The 17,369-nt window shown below is 45.6% G+C and overlaps 1 protein-coding gene across 7 annotated transcripts in view; it reads left to right on the top strand.

Moving 5' to 3' along the window:
- The window catches only part of FAM3D (family with sequence similarity 3 member D), a 166,940-nt gene that overhangs the window by 66,837 nt on the left and 82,734 nt on the right, over positions 1-17,369 (top strand). For 2 of the 7 annotated variants that reach the window (XM_029600992.1, XM_029600989.1), the window contains exon 1: positions 15,716-15,803. The exons of 3 other annotated variants lie outside the window; for them this stretch is intronic. The gene's annotated coding sequence lies outside the window, so the exon portion shown is untranslated. Of the gene's footprint in view, positions 1-15,715; positions 15,804-17,170; positions 17,309-17,369 lie in introns of those variants that run through there. 2 more of the 7 variants (XM_029600993.1, XM_029600990.1) reach the window with 1 other exon arrangement.

Below are 17,369 nucleotides of genomic sequence, written 5' to 3'. Positions count from 1 at the left end.
CAGAAAATTAAACTTTTTGGAAAGCAGTTAAAGGCCATTTAATTTGCTGAAGCATTTCACAATCTTTGAATAATGCCTATACAGTTGTAAGTTTTATTTATGTTAATGTTTGTTTCTGATTTGGAACTGTCCAGATTTTAGATTATTTAGGTGCTCCTGCACAGAATTTGGCAATTCTGCGCAGAAAATAGCAGAGGAGACCCCAGCATGCCGTGAACGGAGCGAACGAAGATGAAGGCCGCGTATGCCAAGGGGCGCGCCCTGCTCGCGGTGAAGATTAAGGCCCAGGTGTACTGTTCGCAGCTCATGGCGAAGATAAAAGCCCCAGTGAGAGAGAATATATATATGTGTGTGTGTGTGTGTGTGTGTGTGAGAGGAGAGGGTGTGAGAGAGGGAGGGGAGGGGGTGTGGGGGGGGATGTGAGAGCAGGGAGAGGGGTGTAAGAGAGGGGAGGGTGAGAGAGAGCATGGGAGGTAAGAGAGCGGGAGGGGATGCTTGAGTGTGGGTTTCAGAGAGAGGGAGCCTATATGAGGAGATTATGAAGGAGTGTGTATGTGTGTGAGAGATTGGGAGCTTGTGTGTATGAAAAAGGAATTGTGTGTATGTGAGGGTGTTAGCCTGTGTGAAGGGATTGTGTATGTGTAAGACAGAGGCTGTGTGAAATGGTGCGGGAGAGAGAGACATAGGTAGCCTGTGTGAGGATGTATGTGTGAGAGAGAAAGAGAGCTTGTGTGGGTGTGTATGCAAGAGAGGGACCTTGTATGAGGGGATGTGTTTGTGCGCGAGAGAGTGGGGGAGCCTGTATGAGGGTGTGTGTATGTGTACTAGAGAGAGGGAGCATGTGTGTGAGAGAGGGAGGGACAGAGGGAGCCTGTGTGAGGGGTAGTACTGAGAACGGGGTCAAACTCTGGGACTGGTGGAAGGAAGCCTAGAGGTGGAAGGAAGAGATACTGGCAGGTGGGAGAGTTGGGGCCTGAGAGGGCAAAGTGGCCAGGGGAGTAGGGAGAGCGAGTGTAAGGGACATTCTTACAGTGAATTTCTAGGGAAATTCTGCTCAAAATATTTAAAATTCTGCATCTCTAAGTAAAAACTTTTTTCTGTACTAATTTAAAATGTTATTATTTAGACTGTCATGTAAATTGTGTTATTTTGACCAATATAAAGTTTGCAGAATTTTAAGTTTTTGTGCACAGAATTTAAAATTTGTTTGTGTAGAATTCCCTCAGGACTAGTCCTATACACAGCTCAATTTATTTGAAATTTGAGGTTTATATATTTTTTAAAATAAATAAAATTATGTTTTGGCGCCTCCAACTCTATTTGTAATAATAAGGGGGAAACTGTACCTCAGAATAAGAGAGGCAGAGCAAGTACAGTGACAGCTGCATGTGATAAGGTTTTTTTCTGTTTAGAATACTTTTATATGTTCATTTTTACTCATTAACGGGCCGATACAGTAAAAGTCGTGGGAGAGCGGGCGAATGCCTGCTCTCCTGTGCACGCGATTCACCAAATTTATTTAAATTAGGGCCCGCGGCAAAAAGAGGCGCTAGGGACACTAGCGCGTCCCTAGCGCCTCTTTTTGGACAGGAGCGACGGCTGTCAGCGAGTTTGACAGCAGACGCTCAATTTTGCCAGCATCGGTTCTCGAGCGCGCTGACAGCCACGGGTTCAGAAACCGGACGCCGGCAAAATTGAGCATCCGGTTTTCGAGCCGCGGGCCCATTTAAATTTTTTTTTTTTTACTTTTTTTTAAGTCGGAAAGTGCACAGAATAAGAGGTAAAGCTAGTGCGTCGAAAACGCGTGTCCAATCACAGTTTAACAGTGCGCTCCGCCGGAGCGCACTGTACTATATCGGCCTGTAAGTCTCTCTTGTGGATGAATGGGAGGGAAACACATTGAGTAGCTTTCTTGAAATTGTTTTTGCATTTCACAGTTGGTGTTTTCCCACTATGCTGGGATTTGTAGCTTTTCCATTTTTTCTTTTTTTTTTTTTGTGTATATTCAGTCTCCAGACTCTCTTAGACTTGTATTGTTTCTAAACTGCTGGTTTGCAGAGCTGGTGACTGCAGGAGAAAACAGAAAGCAAACCTAAGCTGCGACTTTCCCATTACACTGCAACCCACAGCGACTCCTCATAACCTCCTTCCCATTCCAGCCACAATTTTTAAGGAATAGCGGATATAGTAAGGGACCACAGAAGACGGGCCCTTGCCATAAGTGAAAATGTAACGAGGACCCCACAAAACATTTCTTACAATAATACCTTTGGCCAATTTTTCAACCAAAGGACTAGAAGCGCTGGCATGTTAATACCAGACAGTTGTTCTCAACCGCCAGAAGGGGAGACAGAAAGTGCGCCCTCCCCCAGCCACTGTCCCATGGGGCTTTAGAGCTCAGGTGAGCCTGCTCTCGAGGACTGAGAGATAGGGACAGCAGAAATCAGATGGAGACTGAGTTTGTGTGCTCTGCTCACAGGACATGCAGTGGTTCCCATCCCCTCCAGGCTTCCATAGGCGAGGTGGGGCCTGAGAGTGGTGCACACACTGCCTCAGTCACCAGCACGCTTGGCAGCATTCCTGACCCATGGTGGCTACTGTTACTGTTGCTGCTGCCTGAACTTTCGGGCCTTGGGAGCGGCCCTAGCTTAGCTCAGAACATCTGCAGCAAGGAAGGTTAGGGTGCTCGGGTGTTGATTGTAGTTGCTGGCGGGAGTTGGTGGGGGGAGAGAGAGGGCTTTTTTTATGTTAATTGGTAACTGATGCCTGGTAGGAAGCAGAGGGAGTCTTTTTATTTTTAATTAACAACTGACAGCTGGCTGGGAGGGGTAGGGATTAAATAAAAACATCAGCTACCTTGGCCAGGTCACGTGATTATGGTGAGAGCGTGCGGCTGTGTTCACATGCTGCTCCAGGGCCCCACTCCCCATTTCACCACTTCAAGCCTCTCTCAAGCTTGGATTTCACTACCAGTCTATTCACCCTCGTCTGAACCTCGATAAGGTAACCAGAAAAAGGAGAGGCGCCGCCTGGAAGACCCCCGATGGTGACAAAAACGCTCCAGAAAGAACGGCCCAAGACCCCAGGAGGCAAGATGGATAGCGGCAGCGGGCCTCTGTCTCGGCGCCCACGGAACAGGGAGATCTGGCCGCAGTCATACTTACGGCCATGGAGGACAAAATGAGTAAAATACATGCTCGCTTTGATGAGCTGCATTCTCTTCTTCAAGACAACATGCGATGCCTTACAGAGACGGAAGCGAGGATTAGTACGGGGAAGGACCGCCTTCAAGAGATAGCGGCCGAATTAGAGGCGGTTAAAGCTTCGCTCGGGAAAGCGGATGCCAAGCTTGAGGACCTGGAGAACTGCTCCCGGCGTAATAACATAAGACTGATTGACCTCCCAGAAACTATTTTGGACAAGGACCTTCATGCAGTGCTGGAACAATGGCCACCAAAAGCCTGTGGCCTGGAGGAAGAATTGGCAGGCCTGCAAATAGAAAGAGCGCACCGATTGTGCCCAGCCAGTTTTAAACCCAATCGGGCTCGGCCTGTGATTGCCAAAGTGCTCAATTTTCGACATAAGGAACTTCTGCTCTCACAGTTCTGCCAAAAATGCAATTTAGAATATAAAGGGCAGAAGATCCTGCTCTTTGCGGATTACTCGGCTGTGGTGGCGGCGAGGCATAGGGCCTTTGCGGGTGTCTGCTGTCTTCTAGTTCACCACCAACTAAAATTCACCCTGCAATTCCCAGCGCGCTTGAAGCTCTTCTCTAACAATACAGTGAACTTCTTCGCTATGGCAGAGGAGGCGGAAGCTTTCCTCCACCCCAAGCTGAAAGAAACGGAAGATCGTGCCACGCCACCGGTAGATGCCCGCTGAAGGCCTTGTAGATGGCCAGCTACTGGACAATGGGATATGGATACAAATCAGTGGAAGTTACTGCCACCTTAAGGAGATTTGTTCAGTTGCTTACCGGCCTGACCCGGCCGGTGAATTGGACTTAACTTGGTTTTTGTTGACTTCCCTGCGGTCATTAGGCTGGTGGCATTGAGGCGCTCTGTGAGCGCAGAGCCTGGACAAATAAACATGCTGTTTTGAAGACAATCGGGAGGAGAATTTTGTTACTCTAATGGGGAGTGGGGCCCTGCCATGTGAACCATGTTGACCTGTCGCCCGCTCGCAGGCCAGCTCAGAATGGTTTGGGGATTTGGGGGGGGAGGGGGAGGGCATGAAGTTGGAGAGGAGGGGATGGGGGGTGAATGCACACACAAGGGGAAGTATGTGCTGATATCTGGGGTTTGTTGCAAGGAGCGGCCTGCTGTACCCAGGGAGACGAGGCCTAGGTTGGGGGGGGCCCCGGCTCCATGTCCAAATCATTAAAAACTTGTCACTTTGTACTCTAAGGGAGGATTTATGGCTGCACCCGTGAGATGTGTAACATGGAATGTAAGTGGGATTGGGTCAGTGATTAAGAGGTATAAAATCCTTCAAGCGCTACAATGTTATAAAGCGCACATAGCTATGTTACAAGAAACACATTTAGATGCATGTGAACATCAGTAGTTATGCCGCCAATGGGTAGGGAAGGTGTTCGCTGCCCCTTCGGGCACACGCAAGGCAGGGGTGGCGATACTGATCGGTAAGGCAGTTCCCTTTCAAGAAACCAAGATAAATGCAGATCCAGAGGGAAGATATTTGTTAGTTGAGGGCAGTCCGTATGGGAGACCGCTCATGCTATTTTTATTTATTTAGAATTTTATATTCCACTTTTCACACTTTTTACAGCACTTCACATTCAGATACTGTACGTATTTTCCTATCCCTAGAGGGCTTACAATTAAATTTGTACCTGAGGCAATGGAGGGTAAAGTGGCTTGCCCAAGGTCACAAGGAGCGACAGTGGGACTTGAACACTGGTCTCCTGGTTCATAGCCCGCTGCTCTAACTACTAGGCTTGTTATGAGACATTTGCAGGTTTGAAGTTAAATTTGAATAAGTGCGAAGCATTGCCCACAGATGATATAGTGAAAGAGAACTGGGAGGGGGAGTTCCCAATGTGTTGGGTGCAGGACTCTTTTGTCTATTTTGGGATTGTCTTCCACAGGACTTAAATCAACTGAGCCCAGTAAACATACAAAGACTTATGGCCCAAATGGATAAGCTATTGCGTAGTTGGCGAGACTATCCATTGTCACTGGCTGGGAAGATGAATCTATTTCAGATGATGATTTTACCCAAATGGGTGTACATGTTTCAAATTATCCCCTGTCATTTCCACCGTAAAGATATGCGAACCCTAGACATCTTGCTACGCAAATATTTGTGGAAAGGGGGTAAACTGTGGATAACACTTGGGCGACTCATACGTAAATGGGACAAGGGTGGCCTGGGACTGGCGCACTTGAAAAGTTACAGTCTTGCTTTTAATCTGAGGCATGTGGCTGACTGGTTGTTGGGCATGCAGTACTATACTCCTGTGCTTACGGAATGCCAAATTTTTGCCACTAATGAGCTGGGCTCCTTGCTGCATTCTCCACTCACAATTGTACTCACTAAACTCTGGCATAGCCCCCTGCTATTCCCCGTACGCCATGCATGGTGCCAATTCTGTCGATTGTTGGGGCTGGATTGGTGCATCTCTCAGTTTCTCCCCTTGCTAGGCAACTGTGCATTTACACCGGGTTCTACTCAAAGGGTGTTTAGTCAGTGGTCCCTGAGAGGAATATGCTGGATAGCCCAATTTTTGGAAGAAGATGGTACTATTCGATCCTTTGCTGCATTGCAAGAGGCCTATGGAGTGAGCAGTAGAGACTTCTTTTGCTTACTTGCAGACCCCCGCCACTACATTCAGTCTCTACCAGTGAGGGACTGGGGATCACCACAGAGGGGATGCTCACTGCGATTTTTGATGTTGAGGACCCGTCGCGGCATTCCATTTCGTATTTTTATGCTGCTCTCTGCAAACTCCATAAAAATCTGGACAATGCTAAAATATTGAGTAAATGGTGTGCAGAATTAGCTATGGCTCTGTCACTGGGGTAGTTTGAGCATTGTTTTGTTGTAAACTGTGAGGTTTGGGTGGACCCTTGGACACTGTGGCAGCTGTGTCCAAGGCCACGGGGGGAAGTCCCATGAGGGGCCACAGGTCAGGCTTAGCTCAGGTCACACAATCACAGAGTTTGATCTTTTATTAGACTGTGTAAGGAAACTCAGGATGGCAGTAGTGAGAAGCTGGAATAGCCCGGCAGGGCTGTTATCCCTCAGGCGCTGGAACAGTGACTCCTCCGGTAGCAGTGCTATAGTGGAAAGAACTGAGAGAATGAGTACAATGGAGAATATACAAGACCCCAGTATGGAGATCCCCAGGGTAGGGAGAGCAGACTCTCGAGGAGTGAGTATCTGAACCCTGAGAGCTGGGAGGCTTGCAGATGATGTACTCACGCAGTGGTTCCACGGAGATGGCACTGGGGCTGGAACGGAGGCAGGCCCTCAAGGAGCGAGTGCCTGGTTCCAGGGAACAGCTCTGAGGTGAAGATGGTAGTACTCACTGATGAAGATTAGTGAATCCTTCCAGGTAGAAGAGAAGGTAGGAGTAGGCAGCGAGCCAGGGAACAAGGGCCCTCGAGGAGCGAGTACCGGTTTCCTGATAGCGACCTGGAAAGCAAGTGAGGCCCCCGAGGAGCGGGTACCCCGTTAGCGTTAGAGAGACCAATAGAGATTGGAGAGACAGAGTAGCTGGGTGCGGAGAGCGAATCCCATCCGTAGGATTCCCGTAGGATTACCCCCTTGCTAACTCAAAGGCTAGCAAACATTGTAGGCCTTAAATATCCGGTCATCATGACGTCATCACAGGCGGCTCCTAGGAGGTTCGTGCCAAGTAGGAAATAAGAAGAAGGGCTGCACGGTGCGCGCACCCTATGGCACAAGCTGAGCATGGCAGGAGGCAGTGCCCAAGCCGGTCTGGGGATGCCGGAGAGGATGGCAGGCAGACGCCACAGCAGCCAGGTGTCCATCCGCAGCATGAGGAGGAGCAAACAAAGAGAGGTAGGTGAGTGAAGCCGTTGGAAAGGGACGGTTGCAACAGTATCCCCTTTCAAAGGGCGGTCTCTTCTGCGGGTACCAGGTTTTGGTTTCCAAGGATGTGAGATGAAACTGATGGAGCATCTCTTTAGCAAGGATATTAGCCAGTGGCTCCCAAGAATTATCTTCGGGGCCGAAACCTTCCCAAGAGAGAAGGTATTCCCAGGTTTTGCCTCGTTAGCGGACATCAAGAATGGCTTCGACCTTGTATTCTAGGTCGTCATCTGCATTAATAGGAGATGGTTCCTGAGTTTTGGAAGAGAATTCACTGATGATGAGTGGTTTCAGAAGTGAAACATGAAAAGCATTATGTATGTTCAATCCAGGTGGTAACTTCAGACTCTAGGTAACATTGCCAAGATGGAGGATAGGGAATGGTCCAACATAGCGAGGAGCAAATTGAGAGGAGGGTAACTTCAGTCTAAAGTGCTTAGTGGATAGCCAGACTTTGTCACCAGGTTGAAAGACAGGCACTTTGGAATGATGAGCGTCGTAAAACCTTTTGGCTCGATCACTCACTTTCAGTAGTATTGCTTTCGTCTGAGTCCATAATTGATGGATTTTTTCAGCAGCGGATTGAGCTGCTGGGGAAATCACTGAAAGCTTCAGTGGAAGTGGCGGAGATGTAGAACGTCCATATACCACTTCAAATGGTGTTAATCCAGTTGATGTTGCTGAATGAGAGTTAATGGCAAATTCAGCCCATGGTAACAGTTCGGCCCAATTATTTTGACGACAACTCACATAGGCCCGAATGAACTGATTCAGGGTCGTATTCATCCGTTCTGTTTGGCCATTGGATTGAGGATGATAGGCAGATGTATAATCTAGAGAGATATGGAAGAGTTTGCACAGGGCCTTCCAGAATCTTGCCGTGAACTGTGATCCTCAATCTGAGACTGTGCTTCGGTAGGCCGTGGAGTTGAAAGAAATGAATTATGAAGAGCTTCGCAAGTTCCGAGGCTGAGGGCAAGCCAGATAGTGGGCCATCTTGATGAAGCGGTCAACCGTGACCCAAATGGTATTCATACCTCCAGAAAGGGGAAGATCAACTACAAAATCAGTAGCGATATGCGTCCAGGGCTGTTCCGGAGCTGGAAGCGGTTGCAGCAATCCCCACGGTTGGCCAGAAGTAGGTTTGTGCTTGGCACAGTTGGTACATAATGCCACATAGGAGAGAGTGTCTTCCTTGATAGTTGGCCACCAATAATACTTCTGTAACTTTAGCAGGGTACAGCGTTGACCAGGATGGCCAGCCAGCTTGGAATCATACGCCCAGTGCAGCACTTTCTTTCTGAGATGCTTTGGCATGATAGTTTTACCAGCGGGCACAGAATGAGTAGCTGCTAAGATGACTTTCTTCGGGTCGATTATGTGCTGCGGCTCCTCTGGAATATCCTCCGAGAGAAAGGAGCGTGAAAGAGCATCAGCTCTGGTATTCTTGTCTCTGGGGCGATATTTGAGCACGAAGTCAAAACGGTTGAAAAATAAGGACCATCTATCTTGTCTGTGATTAAGACGTTGTGCATGGCAGAGATACTCTAGATTCTTATGGTCCGTAAACACGGTAATTTGATGTTGAGCACCTTCGAGCCAAGGCTGCCATTCCTCGAATGCCAACTTAATAGCCAGGAGCTCTTTGTCACCGATCCCATAATTCTTCTCTGCCGGAGAGAAACATCGTGAGAAGAAAGAGCAGGGATGTAAGGACTTTGAATCTCTAGTCTGGCTTAGAACAGTCCCCACACCGATGTCAGAGGCGTCAACCTCTACGATGAATGGCTTGTTGGGATCCGGATGACGTAGGCATGGTTCCATGGAAAAGGCTGTCTTTAAATCTTCGAACACGGAAATGGCCTCCACAGACCATTTAGAAGTAGGGATGTGAATTGTGTGCCCAATCGTTTTAACAATCAATTTCGGCTGGGGGGGGGGAGTGAAATCTGATCAGCATGGGGGTTTTTTTGTAAAAAAAAATTGGTTTTTCGGTTAGTGCGCACTAGCGGAAAATGATACAATTTGACACTTTTCAGGTCAGTTAAGGTATGAATATGTATTCCTATTGGCTGCCCTCTTATTTATTCATGTTACCAAGGTTTCCACTGACGTGATGGTTTAATATATGGGGGATGGGAAATGGAAACGGTTGGTAGCTTGACAAAAAAAGTAATGTGATCAGTCAATGTGACTAGAACTTGTGCCCTATCCCTGATACCGGGAGTGTTGTGATCTTCCTGCACGCAGTGCCCTATCCCGGTTACCGGGAGTGTTGTGATCTTCCTGCACGCAGTGCCCTATCCTGGTTACCGGGAGTGTTGTGATCTTCCTGCACGCAGTGCCCTATCCCTGATACCGGGGGTGTTGTAGGCATGCAGAGAACAGGAGAGACTTCCTTGAGGCATCTGCCATGATATCCTGGGCCCCAGCGGGAGAGTTCCAAGGAGGACCAGTCAAATTGAGGCTGATGCATCTGCAACCAGGGTAACCCCAGAACGATAGGGTGCATGGCCTTCTATAACACAAAGAAGGGGATTATCTTCGTATGGAGGGCTCCAGTGTGAAGAGTCACTGGTTCAGTACGACAAGTCACATCACTGGGCAAAGGTTCTCCATGGATGGAAGACAAAAGTACTGGAGCTTCTAAAGTAACGAGGGGAATCCTCAGATGTTCCACTAGGCGTCGAAGTATAAAGTTGCCTCCTGCCCCCGAATCCACAAGGGCAAGAGTTTGGATTGTAGACAGTCCACAAGTCAGGGAGACTGGTAGAGAGAGTGGAGGAGAAGACATAGTAAGGCCTAAGAACAGTCCTCCTGCAGGACTTAGGCCCATCCGTTTTCAGGACGAACAGGGCATGTTGGGACGTCGTGACCAGCTTGTCCACAGTACATACATAGGCCATGCCTCTTCCGAAGTCTTCTCTCTTTTGAAGTCAAATGACTACGACCGAGTTGCATTGGTTCTTTTCCACTGGCAACAGGAGCTGCTGGAACCACCCAAAGTGCAAGTTTAGCACGAGTCTCCTTCTGAACCAGTCCTTTAGTAGGCTTGAGTTCCTTCACCTTATCATGAAGCCGGTGGTCGATTCTAGTAGCCAAAGCCACTAACTCTTCCAGTGAGTCAGGTGTCTCTCAAGCAGCAAACTCGTCCTTCAAGCGGGTATTCAGACCTCTAAAGAAAAGAGTTTTCAGGCATTTAGGTTCCCAGCATAATTCTGTAGCAAGAGTCTTGAACTCTATTGCAAAATCAGCCAGTGCTCAGTTACCTTGCTTCAGGTCCACCAGGTCAGAACCAGCAACAGTCACTCGAGCAGGATCATCAAAAACGGATTTAAATAATTCTATAAATCCCTCAATATCCTGCAGGATTGGATCCTTGCGCTCCCACAGCGTCGAAGCCCAAGACAAGGCCCTTCCATCAAGGTAAGATAGAATATAAGTAGTCTTGGCATAGGCTGTGGGGAAGTGTGCAGGCTGTAATGCAAAATGCATGCAGCATTGGTTTAGGAAACCTCTAGTCCTTTGAATCTCTCCTGAGAAACGAACTGGAGCAGCCAGAGGTACCATAGTCTTTATAGTTACTTCAGGTAATGGACCTTCATTACTGGAAGTGGCGCCTTGCGTCTTCTGTGCTTGTAGCTGATAAAACGCGGAAGTGAGTTTCTCCAATGTGTCTTGTTGTTCAGCAATACGCCGGGTCAGGCCAGGGACCTGGTGGCCGTATAAGGCATTGAGCTGTACCGGATCCATGAGAAAGCAATCTTTTGTAAACTGTGAGGTTTGGGTGGACCCTTGGAAACTGTGGCAGCTGACCATGCCCACAGGGGGAAGTCCCGTGAGGGGCCACAGGTCAGGCTTAGCTCAGGACACACAAACACAGAGTTTGATCTTTTATTAGACTGTGTAAGGAAACTCAGGGTGGCAGTAGTGAGAAGCTGGAATAGCCCGGCAGGGCTGTTATCCCTCAGGTGCTGGAACAGTGACTCCTCCGGTAGCAGTGCTGTAGTGGAAAGAACTGAGAGAATGAGTACAGTGGAGAATATACAAGACCCCAGTATGGAGATCCCCAGGGTAGGGAGAGCAGACCCTCGAGGAGCGAGTATCTGAACCCTGAGAGCTGGGAGGCTTGCAGATGATGTACTCATGCAGTGGTTCCACGGAGATGGCATTGGGCTAGAACAGAGGCAGGCCCTCGAGGAGCGAGTGCCTGGTTCCAGGGAACAGCTCTGAGGTGAAGATGGTAGTACTCGCTGATGTTGAAGATTAGCGAATCCTTCCAGGCAGAAGAGAAGGTAGGAGTAGGCAGCGAGCCAGGGAACATGGGTCCTCGAGGAGTGAGTACCGGTTTCCTGATAGCGACCTGGAAAGCAAGTGAGGCCCCCGAGGAGCGGGTACCCCGTTAGTGTTAAAGAGTCCAATAGAGATTGGAGAGGCAGAGTAGCTGGGTACAGAGAATGAATCCCATCCGAGGATTCCCGTAGGATTACCCCCTTGCTAACTCAAAGGCTAGCAAACATTGTAGGCCTTAAATATCCGGTCATCATGACATCATCACGGGGGGACTCCCCGGAGGTTCGCGCCAAGTAGGAAATACGAAGAAGGGCTGCGTGGCATGCGCGCCCTATGGTACAAGCGGAGCATGGCGGGAGGCAGCGCCCAAGCCGGTCCGGGGATGCCGGAGAGGACGGCAGGCAAACGCCGCGGCAGGCAAACGCCGCGGCAGCCAGGCGTCCATCCGCAGCATGAGGAGGAGCAAACAAAGAGAGGTAGGCGGAGTGAAGCCGTCAGAAAGGGACGGTTGCAACATGTTTTGGGCAACTTAAATCCATTACTCCCAATATTGCTCTACGGGAAATCCACTATAAATTCCTGATATGCTACCATTACCCACAAAAGCAAGTGTATTTAATGGGCAAGGTTCAATCTGATCAGTGTGTGAAATGTAAAGCAGCAGTTGGAACTTTGGGGGCACCAATTCTGGCAGTGCCCAAAGATTCAGGGTTACTGGAGGGCACTGGTCGCTTATGTCCACAAACTAACGGGCTTTTCCCTCCCCATGATGGCAGAAGTACTTCTTTTTGACCAATTAAGGGGGATTGTGCCTGGGCGTAGATACGTGCAACTTTGGATTCGCAAAGTGCTTATCCTGGCTAAGCGAACGATTCTGAACAGCTGGCTTCGTGAAGATCCTCCTAGTATGACACATTTGAGGAATCAGATACATGCAATGTGTATTAATGAAAAATATATGGAATCCTTGGACTTGATGAAAAAATGAAGGACGTTTCTCCTGACGTGGGACACTTACGCATTCCCTTCCGCTGAGAACGAGAAGCCAACTCCTAAATGACTATAGTGTTTCTAAGCGGCAGATGCTCATATAATAAATGCTTCTGATGCGCGCAGGCGTGGGGGGGTTTATTGGGGGGGAGGTTTGTATTTGGCATCATGTTTCATATTGTACTAGTTTTATATCGAACTCTGAAAAGTGTACACCAGTGTTGGCTATGTTATTGTGGTTAATAATGGAAACTCAATAAAAAGAGTGAAACTTAAATATCAGCTACCTTTCTAAAATGAGACAGACCTGCTGTAATAATAATTTATTAGATTGAAGAATGGGAGAGGCCCCCCCCCCCCCCCCAGCTCATAAACAGGCCGATACAGTAAAAGTTGCGGGAGAGCGCACAGGCCACTCTCCTGTGCGCGCGATTCACTAAATTAATTTATTTAAATTAGGGACCGTGGCAAAAAGAGGCGCTAGGGACACTAGCACGTCCCTAGCGCCTCTTTTTGGACAGGAACGGCGGCTGTCAGCGGGTTTGACAGCCGACGCTCAATTTTGCCGGCGTCTGTTCTCGAGCCCGCTGACAGCCACGAGTTCAGAAACTGGACACCGACCAAATTGAGCGTCCGGTTTTCAAGCCGCGGGCCGATTTCCAATTTTTTTTCTTTTTTAATTTTTAACTTTTTTTACCTTGGGGGCCTCCGATTTAATATTGCCATGTTATTAAGTCGGAGGGTGCACAGAAAAGCACAGCAGTTTTTACTGCTTTTCTGTGCACTTCCCCGGTGCCGGCAGAAATTAACTCCTACTTTTGGGTAGGCGCTAATTTCTTAAAGTAAAATGTGCGGCTTGGCTGCACATTTTACTGTATCGCTCAGGAATACCTAATAGGGCCATCAACATGCATTTGCATGATGCTGGCGCTATTAGGTTCAGGGGGTTGGACGCGCGTTTTCGACGCGCTATTACCCCTTACTGAATAAGGGGTAAAGCTAGCACGTCAAACGCGCGTCCAATCGCGGGTTAACAGTGCGATCCACCGGAGCGCACTATACTGTATCGGCCTGATAGAGAGCAACTCCCACCTTCTTCAATTTTGAGGCAGACTCCCCCTTCACCCAGTCATCAACCCCACAGCTATTTTATGTGACGTTCAGGTTATAGCACAGCTATTTTATGAGACGTTCAGGTTATAGCACTGTTTAAGTTTTTTTAATTTGTTCATTCTATGGTAACAACACTTTACCGGCCTTTCTTCTTTCCAGCTTGTTGTAAGCTTCCAAGTTCTCTCCCCCTGTTGATTGTAACTTTGACTTATTCCTACCTATTGTTATCTTTCGTTTACTTGAATTATTACTCTAGTTTTCCCTTTGTTAAACTGTAAACCGATCCGATATGGTTATTTACTATGAAGGTCGGTATAAAAAAACTGTTAAATAAATAAATAAATGTGATTTGAATAAAGCAGCTAGCCAGACCCTAGCATATAAAACGTTGAGAAATAGTGTAATAGAGAATGAATATCAAGACATGTATATTCACTTTTCCTTAAATTTTCATTGTAGCACCCATGGAAGTCCCTTCTATTTGTTGATAACACTGATTGGTATAAATTGGGATCAATTTGAGAGTATGAATGCACTTAATTGTTGGAAAAGAAAAAGTCAATATAAATTCATTATATACATTTAATATTTTTTTCTTAAAACCTTTTCAATTAGCAAAATGAACTTTGGGAGATAGAGTATTTGGTTTTCAGAATATTAATTATGTGGCTCTTTTTTGATCAGTTAGTTGTTTTTAGCCAATCCACTGTCTTTTCACTGTAATTCTTTTATAAGCAAACATTTGTTTCTTACCAGCAAGGATATATATTCTTTTCATCGAAAGATCAGAATGAAAATTGCATGTGATTATGTATACCCAAAAGAAATATTGTAAGCACAGCACCACAAAAATTATATCAAATAATGAGAAAAAAAGGTGTATAACAAAATTTTCTTTGTCTCAAATTTAACTTTTATGTGTTGATATGCGATCCCTTCAATCACTGATTTTTAGCTTCATTTAATGTATTCTAAAGAACTTGTTATCAGAATTAATTGGTGCTTATATTTCTACCAACTGCCTCTTGCCTGCAATAGGCTGCATATATACCAACTAACCTCGTTGCCTTGTGCAATGCCACTGCAACCAAATACATAACAAGGAAACTGCTCGTTATGAGAAAATTTGTGCGGGTGCCGATCCTGAAGCAGCCTTGTGTTCTGACTGCCCCCCTAGGACGGCCCCCGTATTTTATTCTTTATTTGTTTTTTCAAACCAATTTTTATATTAATTTTCTTTTTGCCGGATTTGCGAGTGAAGGCGCCGCTCACGGTAATGAGTTAACTACGAAAGACAGTAAGTACCTTTATAGCTTGTAGAGTGGGATATTACCCTTTTTAAATAGTAATTGATCAGTTTTCAACAAGATTTAATGATAGTGGTATTTCTAGGTCCATATGCAGACTCTGTTCCATCCCAGTTCCCGCGGCCCCTGAAGCAGGCACCACGCCGAAACATGGACCATGTCGGGCCGGCGGAATAGACCCGAGCCCAGCCGCAAAAAACTTATGCATTAATTGTATGGAAGTTTGAAAGAAATAAGAAGGTAAAGGGTCGGTCCGCAAGACGGGGGAACTGACGGGAGAATTGAGCAATGGACACTATAGTCAAAAAAGCAAAAAGAAAATTAATATAAAAATTGGTTTGAAAAAACAAATAAAGAATAAAATCCGGGGGCCGTCCTAGGGGGGCAGTCAGAACACAAGGCTGCTTCAGGATCGGCACCCGCACAAATTTTCTCATAACGAGCAGTTTCCTTGTTATGTATTTGGTTGCAGTTGCAATAGGCTGCAAGCAGAATCAGTGAAAACTACTCATCAAATTGATCATGTATCAGTTCTTGAAACTCATACAATTTGACTGATGAAGTAAAAATATAATTGCAAGCTAAATCACCATGACTACATTCAGCTAATGACTTAACCTTGTTGGTCTTCAAGATTACACATGGTACAGCCCTTTTGTCTTAATAAAAAGGTTGAATGGGGTTGTCTTTTGAAAGTTTCATAATTGCTTAATAAAGCTGTTTTTGTTGTGCATTCTTATAAGTTCTTTTGTGATTGGTGGTTTGTTTATAAATGATTAGTGTGAGTGACAGCCTTGATACTAGTTGCCATGTTGTAGTATGTCTGTATGTATGTGAATATATATAGGTGAGAGTTTTAACATTTAAAAATGGTATTAAATGTAAGCTTTATTCTTTAAAACATTTTTTGTTTAATTTTTTGTTTTATCTTGTAGATATAGACAGCTTTGACCTCTGAGAAAGGCATTGTTGCCGAAACACGGACCTGTATTAGGTTGGGTCTAAATTTGCATTCATAACATGGTGAGGAAGTCTGCATTTGTGTTGAAAACCAACAAGATAAGTCATTAGTTGCCTGTACTAGTCATTGATTTAGCCTGCAATTAAAATTTAACTTCATCAGTCAAACTATGTGAGTTTCAAGAACGGTACATGATCAATTTGGTGAGTGCTTTTCACTGATTCTGCTTCTAGCTTGTTGTAGACAAGAGGAAGTTGGTAGAAATATAAGCACCAATTATTTCTGATACCAAGTTTTTTTTAGAATACATAGAAAACGGTGATTGAATGGACCACGTATTAATATGTAAAAGTAAAATTTGAGACACTTTTTATTCTCATCATTTGATATGTGATTATGTATGAAACGCAAACTACTTGGTGCTGATCTTATAATAAAGTCAGTCACATTCAGTTGCATCATGAGAAATTGTGAGATCTATATTTTCTGAAGAAATAGGGCAGAGGTTCCTAGAGGGTGTAGCCAATCAACGCTGACTGACTAAAGTTATGCAGGTAAGTTTGGTTGGGGAGAAAGGTTGCTATTGGATAAATGACCTGTCTTCCATAGCACCCTCCCCTCCACCAGCTATATGCATAGCAATTAAGGGAGCACTCACCAGTATTGTTCTAAACCAGGTAAAGAGGAACAGTGAGAACTCAGACTGCTCTATATGCAGGTGGTCCTTTCTTTAACAGGGACAGGTATTTTGTTGGTACCATTGCACTATCTCACTTTAATTTCATTTGCCATTGACCAGTAATGAGAAAAAAAAGAGAACTGAAGGTCATTTGAAAGGTTTTATGACATATTTACTGCAAGGAACATCTAATATGTAACAGATACATTAATGTAATGGATTTTCAGCAATTTATACATTCTTTTCATTGATCACAAACTTGTTTCATATTGAAATTGAACATTTCACATTGGGTGACAAAAAGTAACATGGCAATGATTCTTTAGCTGTTTTCTCACCATAGAGGCTTCAGGACTTTAGTGGCAAAAGAATTACTGAAGGGACATTACTTTGGTTTGTCTAACATGAAAGATTACAGGAGTCTCTCTTGGAAGTAACTGGAATGTCGTATAGTAAAACACCATAATAAAACAGTTAATTCTCTTCCCCGCTTAACAGATATGCAATCATGGGTACCTACAAACTAGAATATTTAACTTCTGTTATTCTTACTATTTCTGTGACTCTTTTGAATTGCAGTTTAAATCTCAATGGAAGATACCCATAGCATAAGCTTTGTGAGAAATAGCTGTGTGTGTACACTGAAAAAAATTAGTAAAATGTAAAGATGTCAATGTCAGTTTTAATGACTGTGACTTTAAATCATGCTGTGTTTCATTTTATTATTGTATACAGTGAAGAGTTCTAGGAACTATATCGGTCCTGCAGAACCTTGGCAGGTTCTGCTCCCTTTTCTTTTGCCAGCTTAAGAATTACCAGAAGATGATGATCCACATGATCTCTCAGAACCACACAGGGCCCTTCTTTAATGTGAAGATAAATTCAAAGGTGATTTCACCATCTCATGTACAGCATCCTCTTCAGCTAATGTTTATGTTCATCCTTTAAA

Source organism: Rhinatrema bivittatum, chromosome 4 (assembly GCF_901001135.1).
Source record: "Rhinatrema bivittatum chromosome 4, aRhiBiv1.1, whole genome shotgun sequence".
Lineage (NCBI taxonomy): Eukaryota > Metazoa > Chordata > Amphibia > Gymnophiona > Rhinatrematidae > Rhinatrema > Rhinatrema bivittatum.
This window is presented reverse-complemented; position numbering and strand designations above follow the sequence as displayed.